Source organism: Lissotriton helveticus, chromosome 6 (assembly GCF_964261635.1).
Source record: "Lissotriton helveticus chromosome 6, aLisHel1.1, whole genome shotgun sequence".
Taxonomy (NCBI): domain Eukaryota; kingdom Metazoa; phylum Chordata; class Amphibia; order Caudata; family Salamandridae; genus Lissotriton; species Lissotriton helveticus.
In genome coordinates this window covers 1160435796-1160460637 of record NC_136067.1, presented here as the reverse complement: position 1 = coordinate 1160460637, position 24842 = coordinate 1160435796, and the positions used below count along the sequence as shown (strand labels likewise).

General features: G+C 43.0%; 1 protein-coding gene across 1 annotated transcript in view; it reads right to left on the bottom strand.

The window, feature by feature from the left end:
* The window catches only part of EDARADD (EDAR associated via death domain), a 404069-nt gene that overhangs the window by 1501 nt on the left and 377726 nt on the right, over positions 1-24842 (bottom strand). The gene's annotated exons all lie outside the window — the stretch shown is intronic.

Below are 24842 nucleotides of genomic sequence, written 5' to 3'. Positions count from 1 at the left end.
TTGCAAGGAAGTGCATTGGGGTGAGGATTAGCACCCGAATATCCTAGGAGGTGTGCTGGGAGGATTTCCACTTCTGGTCCATGATCAAGGTCCTAGACATTCTGTTTAGGTCCAACCACACCGTACAATATACTAGCTCCCTGCAGAAGAGGATGCTGGAGATGGCATGGTTGGACTTTCCAGGCCCGAGACAACCTCCTTGAATACGTGTTCATGTATTGCTAAGTATACCAATGTAAATGTCATGCATTCAATCAATCAATCAGGGAATTTTAAAGCACGCTACTCGCCCGAGAGAGTCTCAAGGCGCTGGGGAGGCAGAGGGGGGGATGCATTGTAAGGTAATGTTATTTCTCCAAAGATGTATCAGGTATAAATTATCATGTGTTGTACATCATATAATGAGATAAGCACAGCACACTCATTTTTCTTAAAATGACTGGATTCGAGTTAAACAATAACAAACAAATGAAAAAGTAGAGTATATCACTGCTGCATGCTTGGGTTGTTGAAGGTATCACATTTTTGACCTTTGATTGCTGTTCCTCAATCAGTGATTATGTCAAATGATGATGCAGGTGGGTGTTTCTTTTCCAAGGTAGGATTTGTTAGACAGTAGATTCCATGAATTTGGGACAATGAATCATGTGTTACATCCACATTCGTAAAATTGGGTGAAACATACATGTTGCAGCGTAATGTTCAACTGTGAGATTAATTGCATCTATTGTCACTGAATAATTTGAGGCAAATGGCCTTTTCTTTGTCTCTTTCTCATTCTTTGCAGACAGAGGTGATGGCCAGCAGCACCTGGGGCAGGCAAGAAGAACTTTGGGGACTGAGCGAGCACTCACCACCACCGCTCACCACCACCGTGGTGGAAGAAATGAGGAGGAATCCTTCTGTTGTGCTGGACATTATGCAGAAGAAACAGTGTCCACTGGCTAACACACAGACAGTAGTCTTTTAAACATCAATGTGGAGGCAGATGGTTCTGGACAACATGAAAGGTGGTTGGCCTGGCCAAGAGCAGAAGCTGGTGTCCCAGGGACCTGACTAGCTAAACGTCTCACTCTGTGCCCACATCTCCTATCCCTCCTCCTCCCCAGACAGTGCCTGCCAAGGTGTCCAACAGTTGCTGAGGGTTCATTTGTCTTCAGGCACCCCAGAGACCTCTAGTGTCCAACTCCACACTCCCATCACAGTGCTTCACTGGAACTAGTCCAGGAGCTGCTGAGGCAGGTGGTGCCTGCCAGAATTACATCCTTTACCCCATAGTGAAATGTTTTGCATCCAAGGGTGAGGGTTTTGGAGCACTGCAGGATGCACCCACAGCCCACCCTACAGACGTGATCTTGTTCTTCTCATCCTGCACTGCCATCAATATCTTACCCCAGACTCCTGGGCCCACCCAGCAGTTGTCTTTCTCAGTCTCATTCATTGTCCAATTCCAGTTGGTGGCGCTGTCTGTGATGCATCCCAGAAGGTGACTGGTTCTGCTGCATCTGGGGATCAGCCTGAAAACGAGGATATGCTTCTCGTGATGGTCTCATCAGAAATGGATTGGAAAGGAATCTCCCTCTCCCGCCCAGAGCAGCCTGACAGCAAGACATCTAAGTTTTGCTTTGGACTTCCCTTTGTTGTTACCCATTGCAGGATGGTTATGGGCTTTCATTTTCCCTTTCGGACATGTCATTTGGAAGTGTGGAGTATAGATTATGTTCTGTGGGGGCATTTCTTTACAAAACACACCCCAGGGAAGTTGTATACTTCTCAGAGTCAGGCAGTATTTTTGTTAGCTTTTATTGAATTCTATTTTACCGTAGGCCACTATTACCACAGACCCCACCTGCTATGCCCCCATATCCTTTCACCCCCTACATTTGTTTAGATAAAATATTTTTAAAGAAACTTGTTTAGGTATTTCTTGTGTGCATCCTGCATGAAAAGGTCAGTTAGTGCTGGTGTTAGTGGACTTGTCAATAGTGTTTGCTTATGTCATTTGCTTTTACTTTTTAATGATGCATTCAACATTGGGGGATCTTCCATAGAGAAAAAAGTTTCCAGTGCAAATAGAAAAGGGAATGGGAAGGAGGAAAGAAGTTAGGATGCGGAGGTTATGTGGCAGTAAAGAAGATAATCCCACCAAACAAACATATGTAGCAAATACTGTTATATCCTGCTTTGATATTCATGTATCTTCCCTGTTAGCTTGGCTCCCAGCTGCTCAGCCAGTGTGAGTGTTCTGTGTGGAATGTTGGTGTGACGGCGATGAATGGAATGTTCGGAGGCCTGTGCGGTGAGGTGTGACAATCGGAGTATCGGCTGAGCCGCTGACAGGCTGCTCCTTGTGGGGGTCTTGTACTTGAATACTATCCTGCAACTATGACTAATAAAGAATATTGAAGGATACTCCTCGACTCCTTGTCATACATCACAACAAAGTTTCCAGTGTAAATAGAAAAGGGAATGGGAAGGAGAAAAGAAGTTAGGATGCAAAGGTTAAGTGGCAGTAAAAAAGATAACACCAAACATACATGAGTAGTGAATGCCTTTCAGCAATGAAGACCGGGTGATCCTTGCTCTTGTGTGTTTTAACTGTACTATCCTTCGCAAACAACTTTCATCCATGCTGAAGGGTACATATGAAAACATATTTCAGTGGAAAGTGATTCTAGTGCGTTAAAGTGTAAGATCATTTTCTACTATACATTAGGGGCCTAGGACATGCACAGAGGTAGAGAGCCTACGTGTCTGTTCTTCAGTCTGTACAGTCTTATTGATCAAATGACTAAGGTGTGCCAGCTTTGTGGACTATGGGAAGGGTTTTCTGAATGCTCGGGTTCTCAATAGGAACTCTCTTTCCAGAGTTAGTTCAAATGATCTTTAGGGTCATTTAGTTCAGTCTCTCGACCTCAAGTTCAGCTGACCTCTGGCACCAATGCAGTTACATGTCCTTGCTCCTTATGACAAATCTACATTACAGAATCCTTGCAATTATTGCAACTTTCAAGCTTCAATGGGGATCATTCCTTAGTGATAGCCCAAAAGCTCATCCTTCAGTTGCAACTATGTGTGTTGCAGTCCAGTTTTCTAACCCCCAGTGTTGTCCTTAGTGTCGGGGACTCCATTCCGGGTTCTTTCAGCACTTCTGAGGACCTAAAAAACGGTGAAGAAGTTTGCTTTGAACCTTCTGGGGCTGTAGGATGCTAGAGATTGGCTAGGCCAATGTTCAAGGTCACTGTGCTTTCGCTATCAGGTCTCTTACTTCTAGCAGCCTCTCACTTCTAATACTACTGCTGACTATACACTGCAGGGGACATATAGCGGTGAGCAAGCTGCAATCGTCCACCAGATAACTGGATCGAAACCTGCAAACTAGGGTTCCTTCATTGAGTTTCCATACCATCTCATCATGACATTTGTGGGATCTATTTTTGGGCCCGGGTAACTGGGATTTTGGATGGGGGTATGGGATGCATAAATCTGTCAGCGAGTTTGGTGGATCTGCAATTAGGCTTCTTCAACAGCATAGATCTTACTGCAAAAAAAATTGCAGGACAAAGCTTCAGGGAAACTGTACTTGCTTGAGCTACATATAATCTTAAAATGTTGTTAATATAGAGTATTTAACCGTGTAACAAAGCATATAATAACACTGTCATTCCCTTCCCTCTCAAGGAGGTGTAGGCACAGGTAAATTCAGGCTCTCTGCTTCCCCCACATTCTTTCACTACTCTACTTTCCTGCTCCAGTACCAGAACTTAACACCAGTTTTAGCTTGGCCTTCTGGCGATGCTGAAGCAGTGTTACTAAACTCTCCTGGCTCTTGTGTCTGCAGGACCGAGCTCCAATCTAGCTCATTTACCTCTGCTGACTTCCTTGCCACTTACAACTTCAGAAGATCAAGGGTGGAAATAGCAGCCAGGCAGCCAGGTGTCACACACTGAAGAGGGTAAGGAGGATGCGGCCAACTGGGCCTAGAGCAGGAGAAAAGGAGCGGTACAGAGAGCAGACTGTGCCTAGAGCTACTCCGACTGACTCTGCAAGCCTGTCAGCTCATCCCAACAGTACACATGCATAGTGTGATGTCATCCCAGAATTCCCCCTATTTCGATACAGTTTTTATACATTACTACACAGATGACATGCATAGTTCCATGTACTCATAACAGTGCACAAGAGATGATGGGCGGCATGTATGGCTTTACAAGCATTTTTTATTGCTAGAGGTAATTTACAAACATGAATTATGGTGAAATATGCATATAAATGAAGGGGCAGTGTGTGAAAAGGTAGCAATTGCCATTGTTCTATAAATTATTTGAAGATGGTTGGAGTTTGCCTGTTTTTCCACAAAGAGGAGGGATCGTTCACGTCCCTGGCTACACAGTGTAGTATATTGATTTTATGCGCACTAGGGCCCTTGTGGTTCCTGGCAGACTCTTACCAGGAAATACTTAATATGCGGGGAGGTGCTAGAGTGTGGTTAATGGGAGGTATGATGTAATGGGTAGTATGTGAGTGTATGCAGAAGAATAAAGTAATGATTGACTGCAGCTCCAATGTGGGGTAACTCATCTTCATGCTTCTGGGATGGGGAAGATGCTACATTGGTGACGAGTAGAGGATAAATGCCTAAGAAGACAAGACTGCTCTCCTTGAGAGTTTGCAACAATATGGCAAACTGCTTGTGCATGCCATGTGTGCCCAGAATCGATGCAGAGCGGTCTGTGACTGGCAAATGTGGAGGCAAAGCTCTGCTCCAGCCCATAAACGCCTGCAGAAGAAATCGAAGGCCCTACAGAGAAGAATATTCAAAACACCCCCCAAATCCAGAGCAACTAATCAGATGAAGCAAGAAATAATGATCAGGTCAGCAAGTTACGAGAAACAGAGAACTTACCGTCATGGATGATTGAAGCATACTGCGACGCATGCTTCAAAGGCAATTTCTGCTTGCAGGAGTTGTCAAAGCCAGCCTGTTTCGTGATTGCCTGAATGGCATGTGGCAACACAATGGCAGCAGAAGGGAGTGCAAAGTACATTGCAGCTGTGTTCCTGAAGCCCCCACTACCTTTCAACACTTCTAAGAAGCAGAAAATTGGTGCCAGGCTGGCTGCGTGCATTCAAACATTTGATGACATCACACTTGCACTAGAGGAAGATGGCTAGAAGATCATCAAATATTTATAAAACCTTGCAGGTGTTGGAATGAAAGAAGTGCTAAAGAAAATCTCACAGACTGATGTAAAATTGTACCTAGAGGTAAAAGAAGCTTTGGAGGCCAAGTTCAATCCAATGCCTAATGTCAACTATGAAAGGTATATCTTCAACCAAGCACAAAATCAAATTTGTGAAGCAACAGACAAGTTTGTAAAAAGACTTGATGCACTCATTAAACACAAGTTCTGTGATTCCACCTACGAAGAAGCCCTGCACCGCAGTCATTGATGGCTGTCTTTTAGATTTGTTTAGAAGGCACATTGCTGAGTGAAACACACAGTCTAGAAAAAATGCTGATGGCTGCGAGAGCTGCTGACATGGAAGCAGGAACAACACACAATGAATCAGGATTGACGGTGTAAAGCAAGCACAATCATAAACAAGATACACATAAGTTGACGTTGTGCTTCCGATGTGGTCCTCATTTCCCCTGCAAAGGATGTGGGAAAAAGAGCCATTTCATAACTGTGTGCTGAGCTAAAGAAAAATCAAGTGTGCCATGATGGCAAGAAAAGGGTAAACATCCTTTAGAACGACTGTGTCACAACGCATGTCATCACCCCACATTTCTTACTCCACAGAAACTTTTACAATGCAGGGCTTTACACCACAACCATTACAAAGCATTCCCCATTACAATGCCCCGATGGAGTTAATATAGTAAATTGCGCTGTAATGGACTAGGCATTGTAATGGAATGCGGTGTAAAGCCCTATGTTGTAAAAGTTTCTGTGGAGTAAAAAATGCGGGGTAATACACGCGTTGTAAATGTGTGCGGGGTAACGTGTCATATTCTAAGAAAAGATGTACATGAGAACGTTCAAGTAGCATCCTCGCCACACCCCTAAAACCAAAAAGCAACTTCAGCTACAACAAGGAGAAACCAGGCAAAATCAATCAACGTCAAGCTCATCGTACAAAGGTTCTTTGACAATGCTATTGAGTTCCAGTGAAAAAGATGGGTGTGTGCTGAATATGTCTACCAAAGGACAGCGCTCGTACGTGGGGCTAGCTGTCTGCAAAAATGATCACAGTTCAAAGAAAACTCACTAAACAAAGCAACAAACTTCATTTAGACACTCCCAAAATCACATTGAAAGTGAACGATCATTCAGTAATGGGAAACATCTATGACAACGCAGGCATTACAACGTAGTGCCTTCACAACGCAGTCAGTACCACAACTGCAACATTACCATGAATTCCATTACAACGTAAGTCATTACGACTAGGTTTTTGGAATTAAGTGTTGGACTGGTGTTGGATTTTAGGTCCAAGACTTTCCCTCCTGATACACCGACTGGAGTTGGAACAGTAATTTAAACTATTCCAATGTCCAGCGCTTCCCTAAAGCAAGTCGTTGTAATGACTTGTATTGTAATTGAACTCGTGGTAACGACACAGTCGTGGTATTGACTGAGTCATTAGGCCACGAGTTGTGTTAGCATGCATGGTAACATGCAATTCTCCAATAATTTTCATCATAGACAGTGGTGCGTTGAGTAAAATCATGTCAGTTGAAATGTTTAACAACCTATCCACTGTGCCTCACCTCACTCCATCAGGCATGAAGTATATACCTTGGCTTCTTCTGAGCCATTGCAAAGCCAAGGGTCATTCACAGCAACAATGCAATACAAAAGGGCATTGATGCAAGCTACTATTCATGTTCTACAAGGGACTTCGTCAAGTACCTGTTAGCTAATTTTTGTCACCCCTTCTGACATAGGATTGATATCCCTAAACTACAACCTCTGTGCTCAGTCTGAGACCACAAGCCGATTCCTGTTGTTGTTCCATGGCCTGGGAAAACTCAAAAAAATAAAAAATGCAGCTTCATATCAATGAAGACATGCACCCTGTTGCTCAGCAACACAGTAGAGTTGCCTTGCATCTACAAGAAGCTGTATAAAAAGAGTTGGAAGCACTTTTAAAACATAATATCATTTAACGATCCACTGGCCCCACTCCATTGGCTTCAACCATAATAGTAGGACCAAAAAAGGGCAAAGTGGCGCAGTGGACTTTTGAATTAATATGCACCAGGCAAACTAAGCCATAGAGAGAGAGAGAGAGAGACACCTTGGTCCATACATATCGGACATGATCATGCAATGGAATGGAGGCAAAGTGTTTTCCCGTATTCTAGATATAGGAGACTGAGTTTTGGAGTATCTTCGGCTGCTGAGATATTTCAGGATGTTATTCGCTGGGTAATCCAAACTGTTATACATGCTCTCAATTACAGTGATGACATACTGTTTTTGTGAGAACATAGAAAAAACATGAGTAAGCCCTTACCCAATTGTGCCAGTTACTTGCTGATGCAGGTCTCACTCTAAACGCCGCAAAGTGTGAGTTTCACAAAACCAAACTCAAGTTTTTGGGCACATGTTCTCTGATAAGAAAAAACTCCAGGTCCAGACAAGGTGCAAGCCCTGTCATCCACCCGACCCCTAGGATATTTCCATGCTGCAATCCTTTCTAGGCTTGGCAAGCTATTGCTCAGGATACATCCACAACTTTGCTACAGTGAGTGCCCCATTGAGAGACTTGACTAGCAAAATGTATTGTTTCAGTGGTTTCCGGAATGTGACCAGAGTTTTAAAGACATTAAACATGTGATTGAAAATGCAACTGAAATGGATTACTTCGACCCCAAGTTTCATACCAAAATAACGGGTGATGCGAGCCAGGTAGGGCTAGGTGCAATTCTTTCTCAACACAATGGCCATCCGAATGCTTGGACACATTGTGGCCCATGCCAGTCAAAACCTGTCTGAAAAAGAACATCCCTACTCTCAGCTGGAGACGGAGAGTCTGGCTCTGGTATGGGCCTGCAAACATTTTCAAGTAATCCTCCATGGAAAATGATCCACTGTCATCACAGATCACCAGGCATTGCTTACAATTTTTGGAAACTCGAAGGCTATGATGCCCCTTGGCATCGAGAGAGGGGGTTAAGACTGCAAGAGTAAGACTATGAGATCATGCACAAACCAGGGAGGGACCAAAACCCGGCAGATTGTTTGTCACGAGTGCCGCTGCCTCATCACAGTTCGACCTCAAGGACAGCTGAAGCATATCTCAACTTTATTGTGTAATCCAGCACACAAGCGTCTCTGTCTGTGGAACAAATCACTGCTGCCACCAATGCAGATAGACATGACCATAATAAAATAACCTATTACCATTTGATCATGGATGAGAATTACCTAGACCCTTGCCGATGAGGCTGAATTCCACAAGTTAAAAAAATTAACAGGATAAGTTAGCAGTCACCTGTGAGGCTCGAGAATCATCATACTTGGTAGCCTAAGACATTGGGTCATCGAGCTGGTCCATGAACAACACCGTGGTATCATAGCCACCAAAACAGCCTTAAGAGATGGAATGTGGTTCCCTCTACTAGAGGAGCAAGTTGAGAAGGAGCTGAAGGCATGCCACATATGCAATTGCCCCTCCCCATTAGTGATGCAGCACCCAGTGACAATGCCTAACCTTCCTGCCCATGCCTGGGAGAGGGTCGCAGTTGACTTTTTTGGGCCTTTAGGAAGTGGACATCATCTCATGGTAGTGATAGATGAATATTCATTTTTTCATTGGTGAAAGACTTATCTTCGACAACCCATGACAAAGTATAGAACAGCTTGATGACTTCTTTGCATTGTGGGGTATTCCCGAAATCCTCAAATCTGATAATTGTCTGCCATTTGACAGCAAAGAATTTCTTGTCAGTCTAAACACCAAACACCGAAAGAGTATACCTCTCCGGCCCCAAGCTAATGGTGAAGTTGAACAATTCATGGGCACCCTCAAGAGTGTCATTTAATGAGCGTCCATGGCGGGAATCAATCTGAACCAAGCCATTTGCCAGGCCATCTGGTCCTATCGATCAACTCCACAACTGGTGAGAATTCAGCCACCTAGCTATTTATGAGAGCCATCGGAACAAAACTACCTCAATGGACCACTGATGGGCCAGTGAATACTGACAAGGTTCAAGACACTGAAGCAACTTGGGAAAGGAAAATTAAAATATATGCAGATCAGCGTCGCCATGCCTATGAAGCAGTCTTTGACAAAGGAGACTGGTACTGGTTAAGCAGAGATGAAGATGGAAAATGGACACTTGTTTTGCCACTGAACCTTTACAGGTTGTGGCTTGCAAGAGACATATAGTGATAGCACATCATCCTGGAGAATCCATCACTCGGGACACATCACATTTTTGTCACCTACCGTGACACTTATCAAATCTTGAAACCATGTGTGGGGCGACCTAGCTGGCAGCTTCGGCTCAAGTGCCTGAGCCTATTGCACTGTTGCATGAACAGGGTGGAACTCGATCACCTCAGATCACCCAAGCCAGCAGACAAGCGCAAGCACTTCGCCGACTAATTGAGGAAATGTGATTTTAGTGCTGCCTGCCACTCTTTATTTAACGAGAGGGAGGTGTAGCCTTTTGATGTTAAGTTCACTAGCTCCCTTGTGTTTCTGGGCGGACTCTGAACAGGAAATACATAATATGTGGGGAGGTGTTAGGGTGTGGTTAATGGGAAGTAATATGTAATACGCAGCGTGTGAGTGCATGTTGAAGAATAAAGTAATGATTGACCTCTGCTCCAGTGTGACAAAATTCATCGGCATTCTCCTGGACTGGGGAAGACAGTACACACAGTGAAGGTCCTAGAATCTAGTTCTTCGCGGGGAGCAAGTAGGTGTGTCAGCTTCCAGGCCTTGATTGATTGACATATTACAACACAAACTATTAATCCAAAGGAGTGGGCAATATCTTACTTAATCATCCCGAAGGCCCTCCAGTACCACGACACTCTTAGGTGTAATTGTTTGCGCTTTACAAATGCCGGTATCATTATTTTTTTTAAACTTTATTTTCATTTTTCAAACAAATCCAATGATCATTACATTAAATGCAGCGGCAGCGAGGGCATTGAGACACATCATGAAATCAACTGTCTACTTAGTACAGCATTCTGTCTTGTGAGCTAAGGGTACAACCATTGTGTACGAATTCTAATACAATGCTGTGTAGCAACAGGGGGCTACAGCTTCACATATCCGTTACCAACCAGTCCGACATGGCTACAAAGGTACAGCAGACTCTGTGCATATTGAGGGTCTGTTATTATGTATTGTTAAAACAACCAATCCCAGCCCTGTTCTGTTTATTTTATTTATTTATTTATTTATAACTTCTGATTTGGTTGCCGCAGCCTGTTTAGCCAAATACGCCCTGTACAGAACCCAGATATTCTTTGGTCTACTTCACGCGGGCATAAGGGCATTGACATTTTCAGAGTGTACTCTTCAGTAGGTTAAATCTGCACACCAATCCTCTAGTGTCGGCGTGGGGTCTCTCATCCATTGCAATGAGACCCTGGGATTATCCATTAAAATGCCCAGGGATAACAATCTCCTCATGGCTTTAGGGTAAACCTTTAGTATAGCCTAACAAGGCCTCAAAAGGTGTCAGCTTCAAGCCCACCTCATCATGTCCTGTAGGGCAATGTGCACTGTCTCACAGAACCTACGTATTCCTATGGCAGCTCCCAGCCAGGTGTGTAAAGTTTGCATCCGGAACCCCACACCTCGAGCATCTATCATCCTCTCTAAGGCCATACTTAAACAAGCGGGCCGGAGTGTAAGAAACTCTTTGCAAGAACTTAAAATGTTTTAGGCGATGTTTGCCATTTTGTGAGGCGGACTTGTACCTGTGCAGCAGTATATCCACAGCTCATCTTTGATGTCTATCTGTAACTCTGCGCGCCACTCAAGAAATGTTTTCGTCTTTTAGGGCCCGGTCACTGTAATGGAGAGGGTGTACAGAATTGATATCATGTGGAGTGGGGATTTGGCACGTAGTGAATAAGTTAGATATGTATATTCCTGCGGTTCCCCCATTTCCTCCCTCAGTATTGCACAGAGTGCATGACGGGCATGAAAATAATTAAACGTAGCAAGTGTGGAGGCGTCCAATGTGTCTGATAGTAACTTATCCCAGTGCTAGACCACCCCATCTTGGAAGAGGTCACCAGCAGTATTGATTCCTAGCCAGCGCATTGCTGTGAGGAATTCTCTCTTCCTCCCCATTGGTAACCAGTTGCACAACTCAAGTGGTAATTCGGGAGAGTAGAGCAGAGTCATATTCTGCTTTCTAGCAGCTCTCCAGAGCAGGTTCCTGGTACACCAAACTGGGTCAATTACATGAAAGCGGCAGCATGGGTCTGCAAACAAGAACTGGGGGAATGACAAGGGGAGCACTGCCTCCCTCTCGATGTACCATTGTGGACAGTCTAGAGACCCATGTAAATGCCGGAATTATTATTATTATTATTATTATTATTATTATTATTATTATTAGAAGTAGTCTGAATGGATATTGACTGAATTGCCATGTGATTGTAATGCCATCCGGAGTAGATTTCAGCATTTAGGCGCAACATAAGGGAAATAGCGACTACTTACCAGTTCCTGCAAATTTCTGGGATGGTATGATTATTTTTTTAATTTTACTTTTTTTACATACAACTTATGAAATGAAATGATTCTTTTATAGCGCATGGCTACCCGGAGGCATCCCAGCGCTTACAGCTTGACAAAAGTCAGAGGTGGGCATGGTCAGGAATGATTAGATTGTAGGAAAAAGCCAAGTTTTTATTTTTTTACGAAAGGAAAGATGGTTAGGCTCCTGACGAAGAGGGAGGGCAGAGAGTTCCACAACTTTGAGGAGTTGTAAGAGAAGAGACGGCCACCCGTACGAGCCTTGTTGATTCTGCTCACTCGGGCCAGGTTAAGATCGTTGGAACGGAGGTTTCTGGTGATTTTATGTGGTTTGATCAAGTTGGCAAGGATCGGAGGGCCTTTGCCCTGCAGATTTTTATGGGCAATGCATAGGGCTTTGAAGTGTACCCGTTCTTTTATAGGTAACCAGTGGAGAGATCTCAACGCTGGCTTGGCTGATGAGCGATAGTTAGTGCTCGTCAGCAATCTAGCAGCAGAGTTCTGCACTACCTGTAGTTTCTGGATCACCGAGACAGGAGCTCCCAAGTAGAGTGCGTTACCGTAATCCAGCCTTGACAAAATCATGGCTTGGACCACGATTTTTTTTGCTCTGTCAGGAAGTTGAGGGAGGATTTTACGAATAGATTTTAACAAACCAAAGCAGGTAGCCACGGATTTTCTGGCTTGTGCTTTGAATGTAAGTTCCTCGTCTAACCAGAAGCCCAGACTCTTGATCATGCTTTTTGGCATTGGACTGGCACCCATGGGGGGGGCATAGAGTGGGAGAGTTAAATGAGGCCTTCCTGCCCAGTTACATCAATTCGGTTTTTTGGTTATTAAGTTTTAGCTGGGACAGGCCCATCCATTTTGATACCTCTTCAAGACAGTCACTCAGACTCGTGTGGGACAGATCAGACTGATTCAGGGAAACCACGAGCTGAGTGTCATCGGCGTAGCTGATAAGTTCAATTCCATAAGGGGCAACTATCTGAGCTAAGGGAGACATATATACATTAAAAAGTGTGGGGCTGGTGGAGGAGCCCTGTGGTACCCCACACTGCAGCGGTAGTGGCGAGGAGTGACAGTCTCCTTCAAATACTTTAAAATACCTCTCGCAGAGAAAGGATTCCAGTCAAGAAAGAGCTTTTCACGAAACTCCGATTTCATTAGGGCGGGCTAGGAGGATACGGTGATTTACCGTATCAAAAGCGGCGCTGAGGTCTAGGAGGAGGATGGCCACATTGCCACCTGTGTCCAGGATCCTCCTAGACTCTTCCACCACCTTGAGGAGTGCCGTCTCCGTCCCTTGACCCGGGCGGAAGCCTGTTTGAGAAGGATGGAGTAAATTGGAGGCTTCCAAGAATGAAGACAGTTGCTGATTTATACGTTTTTCTGCCAGTTTACTGATGCCCGGGAGCAGGGAGATTGGGCGGTAATTGGATAGGTCTCCAGGGTCAAGGTTGTTTTTTTTTAACAGTGGTTTGACCATGGCCATTTTCCAGTCCCGTGGGACTGTGCCTGTTTCAATCGAGGTGTTAATCAGGTTGATAACTGGGGACTCCATGATTGGCAGGACTAGCTTCATGGTGTTGATTGGAACAGGGTCAAGGGGGGAGCCGCTTTTAATTGAGTTAAGAAGGGGGGTAACAGTTCCTTAGTGAGCGGAGAGAAGGAAGAGAGTTCGGGGGAGGAACCTTGGGGGAGGGGTTTGGGTAACAGAGGTGGATCGTGGGTGGTAATAGGTGGAAAGGACAGAAGAATATTTTGAATTTTCGTGTGAAAGAAGAGTGCCAGTTCTTCACAGCGAGGACCCGATGCTTGTGGTGCCAGGGGGGGGTCAGGGGTTTCAGCAGAGTATTGAAGATTCTGAAGATCTCCTTCAATGAGTTGGGGGATGCGATAATTTTCTCGGCGTAGAAAGCTGTTTTTGTAGCTTTTAGCACAGCTTTATAGGCTTTGATGGAGGCTCTATATTTAATTTTTGTCTCTGGATCAAAGTCTTTCCTCCATAGTCTCTCCTCTTTTTTGCAGCTCTGTTTAAGTTTTCGGAGCTCTGGACCAAACCAAGGATGGTTAATGGATCCCCTTTTTTGAGTTACGGATATTCTGGGTAGAGTGGCATCCAGTGAGTTCTCTATCCATTGGTTGAACTCTAAGTTCACTATATTAATGTCCGAATTAGGGGCCGGTAAGGTGGTCCTTAGTGCTTCCGACCATGCATATATCTTGAGTTTGGACCAGTATCTTGTTTGTTTAGTACTGAAAGGTTTCACCGGGGCTGGGGGATGGACGATCCAGGAGAAGGGTAAAATAAAGTGGTCTGACCATGGGACGGGGTTCGGGTGTAAGGTAATTAAATCAGTGATATTGTGAAAGATAGGGTCAAGCAAGTGTCCCTTTATATGTGTAGGTTTTTGGATTCTTTGAACCATTTCGCATGACTCTAGGTCTTGAGTCAGATCCGCAGCTATCATGTCGTGTGGATCATCGAAATGGAGATTCAGATCTCCCAGTATGGTGAAGTTGGAAGTTGAGCTGGCGAGGTTAACGACCGTTTCTAGCAGTGTCCTGTGGAATTGTCCTAGGGATCCTGGGGGACGGTAAACTAGAAGTCATGTGAAAGAGGCTGAGGGTGAGAGAGTGATCGAGAAATGGACATTTTCACAATCAAGTAGCGGGCTGCGTAAGAAGCGACAGACTAAATGATCCTTATAGAGAATAGCGATCCCACCACCTACGTTCCCTGTTCGATCGAGGTGCTGGATAAGGTAGCCCGGGGGCAGGGCCTGGACAATGTCTGGGCCAGAGCTGGGTCCTAACCATGTTTCGGTGAGGAACAAAGCATCCAGTGCCTCGTCCTGCAGAAGAAATGAAATGTCGGAGGCGTGTTTCGGCAGGGAGCGGCAGTTCAATAGTGCCATGTTGACCTTGTGGGCATGTTTCTGCCTGATCTCTACCGGTTTAATCAGTAGATAGGGACAATGTCGGCAGTTATATTGATTGTGTGATGGGTCTATCGAGTGTTTGCACGAAGGGCTGGGTAAGGTCGTGGCGTAATTTAATTTTAAAAGGGAGGAGCGCGAGTAAGTGGCAGGGCCGGATGTGGGGAGGGAAGGGTGGCTGGTCCCTGGGCCCGGCCTGGCGCGGCTGGGCGCAGACGGGCAGGACTCTGGCACGACTCCGGCACAGGTCCTATGCGTCCGCTGCGCGGAGGCATGGCCGTCCCCTTTTAAGCGCTACTAGAGCGCGTCACCCGCAATAGCCCAACCCAATATGGCGGCCGTCAGTCACACGCCAACCAGGAACCAGCTCTTGGTGTCAATACTCGGCTGAGAGCGGTCCTGTGGCGGAGGGAGAGGGGGAGAGGTCACAGGCGCAAAGTGAACAAGTAAAAACTTATTAAATCAAGCTAGCGTAACAGCTTATTAAGTCAAGCCAAATTTAAAACTCGCAGTATTAAAAAAGTGCAAAGTGAAAGAATAGACCTCCCGGCTTCCGCCTCAGGAGGGGGAGAAATTCGTTCTGTCAAGATCAGGCGCGCGAGCACACTGAGCCCCTTTTAAGCGCTACTAGAGCGCGTCACCCGCAATAGCCCAACCCAATATGGCGGCCGTCAGTCACACGCCAACCAGGAACCAGCTCTCGGCGTCAATACTCGGCCGAGAGCGGTCCTGTGGCGGAGGGAGAGGGGGAGAGGTCACAGGCGCAAAGTGAACAAGTAAAAACGTATTAAATCAAGCTAGCGTAACAGCTTATTAAGTCAAGCCAAATTTAAAACTCGCAATATTAAAAAAGTGCAAAGTGAAAGAATAGACCTCCCGGCTTCCGCCTCAGGAGGGGGAGAAATTCGTTCTGTCAAGATCAGGCGCGCGAGCACACTGAGCCCCTTTTAAGCGCTACTAGAGCGCGTCACCCGCAATAGCCCAACCCAATATGGCGGCCGTCAGTCACACGCCAACCAGGAACCAGCTCTCGGCGTCAATACTCGGCCGAGAGCGGTCCTGTGGCGGAGGGAGAGGGAAAGAGGTCACAGGCGCAAAGTGAACAAGTAAAAACGTATTAAATCAAGCTAGCGTAACAGCTTATTAAGTCAAGCCAAATTTAAAACTCGCAGTAATAAAAAAGTGCAAAGTGAAAGAATAGACCTCCCGGCTTCCGCCTCAGGAGGGGGAAAAATTCGTTCTGTCAAGATCAGGCGCGCGAGCACACTGAGCCCCTTTTAAGCGCTACTAGAGCGCGTCACCCGCAATAGCCCAACCCAATATGGCGGCCGTCAGTCACACGCCAACCAGGAACCAGCTCTCGGCGTCAATACTCGGCCGAGAGCGGTCCTGTGGCGGAGGGAGAGGGGGAGAGGTCACAGGCGCAAAGTGAACAAGTAAAAACGTATTAAATCAAGCTAGCGTAACAGCTTATTAAGTCAAGCCAAATTTAAAACTCGCAGTAATAAAAAAGTGCAAAGTGAAAGAATAGACCTCCCGGCTTCCACCTCAGGAGGGGGAGAAATTCGTTCTGTCAGCATCACATTCAGCACCACAACATGGCTGCAGGACAAACGAATTGGAAACAGTAAGGAAAGAAAAGAACAAGTAAAAAGAAAACAACTCGTGCAGTGCCGTACATCAGTTTCACATTCATATCCATCATCCTTTTGACTGAGCATGTACATCGGTACATTTACATCCTAGTATATCACTATACATCTTACTGGGCTGCGTCTGGTTGCTACACAACAAGGGGCTTCTATGACAACTTTGGATGGTCAAGGAAGAATACAGTCATCGGTGCCCAGAAATCCTTGAGCCTGGAGACCTTAAGTAGTTCTTCTGCATAAATGTCTAATTGTTCCCTGCAGTATGCTATCTCCTTCAACCATTTGATCACTGTAGTTGTTATCTTCCCATCCCAGTGCTTCGCCACCAACCATTTCACTAACAGTGTAGTGACAGCCACTACATGGTTTACACGACTTAACTAAGGCCCAATAGGCACACTTTCGGTGTGCAGTCCACTGTTTCCAGTACCATTTACGTTATAGCCTCTGTTACCTTAGCCCAGAAGGAAGGGATAGGTGTGCAGTCCCAGGCTTAGTGCACAAAGTCTGCTGCATCTTCGCCACAGTGCACACATCTAGAATCCTCCCGAAACCCATATTTCTGTAATCGAGCAGGTGTACAGTACATTTGTTGAAGAAAGTTAAAATGTATTATTCGGAAGTTACAGTTTGCAGTGAGATGCCCAGCTAGCGCACAACATGCCTCCCCTTCCTCCCAAACCAGTGGCACCTCAAGCCTACTGTTCCACCCATCTAGGGCTGGAGAACTAGTCACTGAATGCTCTCTTAGGGATGTATTATATAATCTAGCAATTAACCATTTACTTTCTGCAGTTGACATAGGTCAATGAACACAGAAAACTTAACCAAAAGCCAAATTCTTAGGGTATATACTGACACATACCCAGCTACTCACCCATATATCACTGACACATCTACTCACCCACATAGCCATACACATACTCACTCACCCACACGGCGCCCTCCACACACTCACTAACCCATAGAGCCACTGACTCACCCACTCACTCATCCATATAGGCAGTCACACCCCACTCACCAACCCACATAGTCACCCGTACAGGTACTCAGAAAATCGATCAATCATCCATACAGCCACTCACAAACCCATACAGCCACTTAGACAGCAACTGACAGACTGATAAAAACATTCACATAACCAGTCACTCACCCATACATTTATTGAGACACCTAACCACTCAGACAGTGAGTCACGTACCCACTGACTCAGCCATACAGGCACTCATACACCCACTGATTCCACAATAAACCGTGGTATATATATTTAACATTCATAAACTTTGTAAAACCACTCACAGTTGCTGGATGATGTCATCAGTGATGTCATCAATGATGTCACTGACCATGTCTTGAGTGATGTAATATTAATATGTGAGGTTGTGAGGTCACAAGCAGTGCATTACAGGGGCGCGAGTTATAGTTAGCTCAGCTAACTATAACTGCTGGATTTCACTGGTTTTGTACGAGTGAAACCTCAGCCTAATTATGTGTATATATATATATATTCACTGAAAAAACCATAGGTTTCACACTAGTTATAGTTAGGAATTAGCATTTAAAAAACCTATTAAATTCACTGAAAAAACCATAGGTTTCACACCTGTTATAGTTAGCTGGAAGTTTTACTCGCATAAAGCCATTGAAATTCCCACGTTATAGTTAGTTGGACTCACTATAACTTGCGCGTGCAATGCACTGCTGATGACATCACATATTACATCACTCATGACATGGTCAGTGACATCACTCATGACATCACTGATGATACCATCCAGTGAATGTGTGTCTTTTTAAAAAATAAATATGTATTATATATGTATATGTAAAAGTTGATGGAAGAATAAATGTTTAAATAAGTGTTTACATTGATGTTTTAAAAAAAAAATAATTGATTGGTTAACTGGTTTATTAAGTGTATCTTAGTGAATACATATATTAGAGAGTAATGTTTAAATATTTAAATATATGTATTAGTGTTTCACTTTGTGTATAAGTGGCTGCATGGGTTGGTGAGTAGCTACATGTGTATGTATATGGGTTATTAGATGTTTTTCTTAGTATCAGTATGAGTGTTTGTATGGTTTGGTGGGGTTATTACTTAGCACATAGATGCATGAATCACTGACTCTCTCTTTGTATGTGTTTTGAAGACAGCATATGTGCAGGACTGTATGGGTGGATGAGTGTATATATGTGTGTGTTAGTGACTGAATGACTGTCTCAATAGTATCTTTATCAGTAACTACATATGTTTTAATCTAATATGCGTGAATATTGATGTATATAAGTGAGTATATGTGAGAGTAAGAGATTGTAAGAGTTCCTGTTTAAATAAGTATGTGTTTCTATAAGTGATTGTTTAAGAGAGTAAGTATGTGTAAGATTCATTAGAAGTAAGGTGGTAGTGTGTGTATAGCTGTATATGCAAATAAATGGATGTTCAATAGTTTATTTGCATGTGTGAGTATGTGTGAGAGTATCTTTTGGATGACTGTCGGTGTGTAACAGGACGTATAGGTGTATCACTACATATGATGAGTGAGTATACGTATGAGTGATTATATAGAACTCTTGGTGAATGAGTGGATGTGTATATAGATGGTGGAATTATTGAATTGGTTGTTGTAACTGGTATGGGTATCTCCATTTTTTTGAAAATTTTAGTTTCTATTTTTGATAATGTGTTTCAAGGGTTACATTACAGTGAAAGGAGGTCTGTCACTCTGTCACAAGGATGGTGTCATCAGTGATGTCATGAGTGATGTCACTGACCATGTCATGAGTGATGTAATATGTGATGTCATCAGCAGTGCATTGCACGCGCACGTTATAGTGAGTCCAACTAACTATAACGTGGGAATTTCAATGGCTTTATGCGAGTAAAACTTCCAGCTAACTATAACAGGTGTGAAACCTATGGTTTAAATGCTAATTCCTAACTATAACTAGTGTGAAACCTATGGTTTTTTCAGTGAATTTCAATGGTTTTTTAATAGCAAATCTCTATAGGTATAAAAAGTAAAAAAAATTATAACGAATTTTATATTGTATAATTATGTAATAGTTTTTTTTTAAATTTTTTGCCCCGGAGCGCTCCCGGGGCGGGTACCGGTGAACGCACGGGTAAGCGCAATGTTACGGCGCGCCCCGGGGCGCGTACCGGTGAGCGCCCCGTTAGCGCTATTCTCGTGAACGAAAACAACATCGTGACGTTTCGCGTAACCGCGTGATGCGTCATATGACGCACTGCGTAAGCGCACCCAGAAGCATGCGAGCGCATACGATCGCGCAACGTCCTGATGCGCTTACGCTACGCGCCCCAGGGCGCGCCCCGGGGCGCGTAGCGTAAGCGCGTGGGGTCATGTGATCTGAAAATAACACTTTTCATTGGTCCAGAACAGTTTTGTTTTCCAAAAGATGAAAGCCCCCACCTTTTTTCCTTATTCTGACTTTGTCCTTTGACTGAGCAAGACCTGTTTGGAGATCTGTCTTGAATCTTTTCTACTTTAAAATGGCTACAGTAGCAGCAGCAGCTGGAGCATCTGCACCACCACCACCACCACCAAGAGGACCACCACAACATCACATTGGTGGTCAAGAAGAAGAAGAGGAGGAGGAGGACGAGGAGGGTAGAAGGACATTCCTCCCAGAAGACAATACCACATATAGGCCAAAGAAACATATTGTATGGGCGTTTTTTTCCATCCCAGAGGGCAAGAAAAAAGTGAATGCGCCAAAGGTGACTTGCCGAATCTGTGGCATGGAACTTTCAAGGGGGAACCCTAATAGGAAATATTCATTTGGTAATTACACCATGATTAGGCATATGCAGCGCAAGCATCCCAAAAACTATGCTGCTGTAGAGATGAGAGAAATGGCCAGTAACCTTCCCCAATCTTCACCCAGCACCTCCAAAAGAAAGCAACCCACTCCATCGGGACCAGACACAAGGGAGACGATGCCAATCATACAACCACGGTTTGGTGAATTCAGGGTCACTTGTATTTTTTGTGGTAAGACCATGAGCTATGGTGAGCAGAGCGTAAAGCTCATCGTTCTTGCTGGTGACAACCACAATTGCCCCAAAAAACCCTAATTTTTTCCTGATTTTTTTTTGCTCCAGTTGAGCCGTTTACAATTCCCTGTTTTTTGTTTCTCCCCATAAAAAATACAAAAAAAATAAGTGTTCAGAAAAGCCAAAAAAAGTAAAAAATGTTCAAAAAAACAATCAAAAAATATATATATAAAAGAATAAAAAAAACAGTTCTTTTTAGAACTACCTTTAATTTATAAAAATAAACCTATATTTTTAAAGAATCTCTGTCATTCTTTTTTCCTTAGGGTACGCGCACCGGGGCGCGCACCAAAAAAAAATTAATGAAGGAGTGAGCATGAGGGAAGAACACAGAGAGAGCAACACAGAGGGATTGTTTATTACATAGTAAAAAACAGAGAAGGTATAATAGGATGTTATTGAAAAAAGGAAAATGAATAAGGGAGCAAAATTAGGGAAGAGAGACGAAGAAGAGTAAAGTAGAGGTACTGGGAGAATGTGAGTGGGTGTTGAAAGAAAAAGGAAGGACAGTAAAGAATGGGGAAAGAAGGGTAGTGACGGAACCGGGATAAATGAACAACGGTGAGGGAGGGTGAGAAAAGAGCAGTGAGTGTAAGTAAAGAGGGGTGAAAGAGGGTGAAAAAACTGAATTAGGTTAAGACATGGGGAGTGACAGACAGAAAAGAGAGAGAGAGTAAAGGAAACAGTGACTGAAAGGGTCTGAGTGAAACAGGAAAGAAAGGTAAGTAAGGCAGTGTGGGTGACTTATAGGGAGTCAGTGGGTGTAGGTGTGTAACGTGTGTGTGTCTGGGTGTAAGTGTGTGGGTGTTTGGTTATAAGTGGAGGTGTGGGTGTGTAAGATATGTGTGGGGGGTGTGTGAGTATGGGGGTATGTGTGTGGAGTGTGTGTGTGTGTGTGTGTGTGGGATGTGTGGGTGTGTGTGTGAAGAGTGTGTGTGTGGCTGTGTGTGTGTGTGTGTGAGGTGTGTGTGTGGTGTGTGTGTGGGGTGTATGTCAGAGGTGTGTGTGTGTTGGGGGGGAGGTGTGTGTGTAGGAGTGAAGTAAATGATTAAGGTAAAGAGAATGAGTGAGGGAGCAAAGGAAGGGAACAGATTGTAAGGGAAGTAAAGAATGGGGACTGAAAGAAGTTGAATGTGGGAGGGGAAATAGGGAAAGGGTATTAAACATGGAGAATATGAATAAGTGAGAGAAGCAGAGCAAAGAAACAGGAGTGAGGTAGGTTGAGAAAATAGTAGTGAGGTTAAAGCAAAGGGTCATGAAAAACTAAATTTCTTTAGTCACACTTACCATATAATAAATGTAACTTTAATTACATTTTTTTACTACATTTTGTATCTGTAAAGAGAGAAGAAAAAATAAGTTATAATTAGTAAAATATGTATTTAAAATTAAAGATACAAATGAAGAGGTTAAAAATCATGACAGTGTATTTAGAAATAAAGTAAGGTAGAAAGACAAAAAGAGGGAAAAAGAAATAGAAGGAGAGGAAATTACTAAGCGTAAGGCATATAGATTCACTGACAGAAAGGAAGAGAAGAAGAGAAAAATGAACTGAAGGTAAGAAAGATACTAAAAGAATATGAGTTAGCAAAACTAAATCAGGAAACAGGAGTAAGTAAAAAGATAATGACTGAGAGGGAAAGGAGTGTAATAAAGGATGCATTTAGAAGAATGAGGAACGGAAGATAACTGAGAGTAAGTGAAGGAGAGTCATAGAGTGAAGTGATGAAGGGAGAGAGGATAATATAGAAGGATTGAGGGAAAAGGAGTGAGGAAGTTAGTAGACAGAGAGACTAAGGGAAGGACTGAGTGAAGTGGAGTACAATGAGTGAGGAAAGAAAAATGAGTAAGGGAGCAAAAGAAGGAAACAGAGGAGAAGAGGACTAAAGCAGTGGTACTGAGAGAAAGTGATTCGGTGATGAAAGTAAAGAGAAAGACACTGAAAGATAGGAAATGAGGGGTAGTAATGGAACCGGACTAAAAGAAATAGGTTGAAGAACGATGAGAGAGGAGCAGTGAAGTTGTTGTAAGAGAAATGATAGAAGGTAGATAAACACAAGTGAACATAACACAAGGAGAGTGAGGGACTGAGGACATAGAGGTAGTGAACGGAAAATAGAGAGAAGAGGTCAAAAGAAAGGAGGAAACAAAGATAAGCGAGGGAGAGTGGGTGAATTATAGTGATAGAGTGCGACAATACTGGTGAGTGAGTAAAGAGGAATTACTAAAAGAGCAAAGGAGGAAAACACGGAAAAGGAAAGTAAAGCAGACAGACTGAAAGCTGAATAGTTATGCAAGGGAGAGAGGGGATGCAGACAGTTGAAATTAGAATGAGGGGTTGTGAAAGAAGTGGAGTAAAAGAACGGGGTTGAAAGAGAGTGAAAGAAAGACATTATAAGTGAGTAAAAAGAGCTGAAAGAGGGTGGAAAAAGGAAAGTGAGTGTGAGACAATGGGAATATAATTTAAATTACAGAATACAAACTATAGATTAACTTGTACAACATGTTACATAGTTTATTTTTGCTGTTCTCAGAATATATTGAATTTCACTTAAAAAGTGAGTTCAAACTACTCATCATATGACAGCGGGGAAAATAAAACACAATCAAAAAGATTGTGTATTAAAAAAAAACATCTAAACTTAAAAATAACAAATTTACACTAATCTTTGATTCACTTACTTTTCCTTTAGGCCAAATAGTATATCATGAAGGTCCTTTTCGTTGGAAAGTACTCTGCTGTTCACAAAAAATTCAATTTCATCGACTTTCTAGAAGAAAACCTCGAAGAACATCTGAAATATTTTCATTATTTTCATATACTCCTTCTGTTCAGTCATAACTCTTTCCTCATTCCTTCACCATTCCTTAAGGCCAAATAGTGTTAGATGTATCAGTATATTTTCAAATTAATTAAAACAAACTCTAAAATTACCGTTTTTCCGACGTTCTGAAAGAAAGGCTCAAACAACATTTTCAAAATATTTAAATTTTCGTAATTCCATCTCTGACTCACTCATGTTCATCATTTCCTATAATACTGATATCACTTACTATGAGATCCACTTACAGTACCTATATGACAACTCAATTTTTTATATTATCTTGATCACTTTTACTCAGAATATAATTTTAAACAGCAAACTAACCTTTATTAACTGCTCCCGTCTTCGAGGCCAATTACCTTTACTTAAATTTTGGTTCTAAAAACACTAGGTATGAATTTTTTAAGTCAAAAGGCAAACGTTGTTTGAAAGTCAAATGAGTGTCATTACAGTGGGTCCAACCTTTACGACTTTTTAAATAGCATGTGTAATGCCCTGATGTTGTTGAAGGACCGTCATGATAAATAATAGCTACAGTTGCAAAGGTTCTTCCTGAAAGTGATAACTAAGAAGCCACAACATTTTTAATAGAAGTTGACAATTTACTTCCATCAGGTCTACATCGTTGGAACATTAAAATCACATATTTACCATAAGTTTGTAAAAATAATGTAGACAGCATTGCAGACTTACATTGGGTACACACCATATTGTGATCAGCTGCTTTAACTAGATTATTAAAAGACACTGATTTGCAGTCTGGTAAAGTCAAATATATAAATCTTTCAGTGTCTATTGTAGTACTACTTGATAAACTACAGTTGTCGCAGTCATGCTGCCATTGATAAGAAAGGCTAAAAAGATTTTTTATATCTACACCTTCATCTTCCAAAACATCAAACATATACATTAAAAAATCCTGACAATCCTGCTGAATATTCTGTGAAAATTGATTTTGACCAGAACATATGTTTAGAAGATTTCAAATTTCTGAAACACTTTCTATTTTTCCTCTATCACTGCTACATTTCTCAAACACAGAATTCAATAAACAGCAGAATGTTTGATCCCGATTTTCAACAATCTGTTCTTGTAAATTTTGAAGAACAAAAACAACATTAACCACTACACTACCACTACATTAGCATAGCAGTTGACACCAGAACTGTTTTCAAACTCAAATCCAACAACATCTTCAACAGAATCCTTTTTCTTTCTACTTAGAATTACAGTTTCATCTACTTTTTGTCTTTTTGCTACTACCTCACTGCAATTATTCTCATTTCTTCTTTTTCGGCCTACCACACATTTTTCAAACAGAGGATATTGAGGCAAATGTGGAGCATACTCTCTTCTTAACCTATTGTATTATTTAACACAATCTAGATCAGCACAAATCTTTGTTTCATCACACTCAATCAAGTACAATCCTGATAAAGTTCTGACTCGTGATAATGCCACATATGCCATACCCTCTTTAAACACAGAACTTCCAATGTTCACCAAAGCACTATCTACACTTAAACCTTGAGATTTATGAATTGTCACCGCATATGCTAAACAAACAGGAAACTGTTTTCGGCGAACATATAAG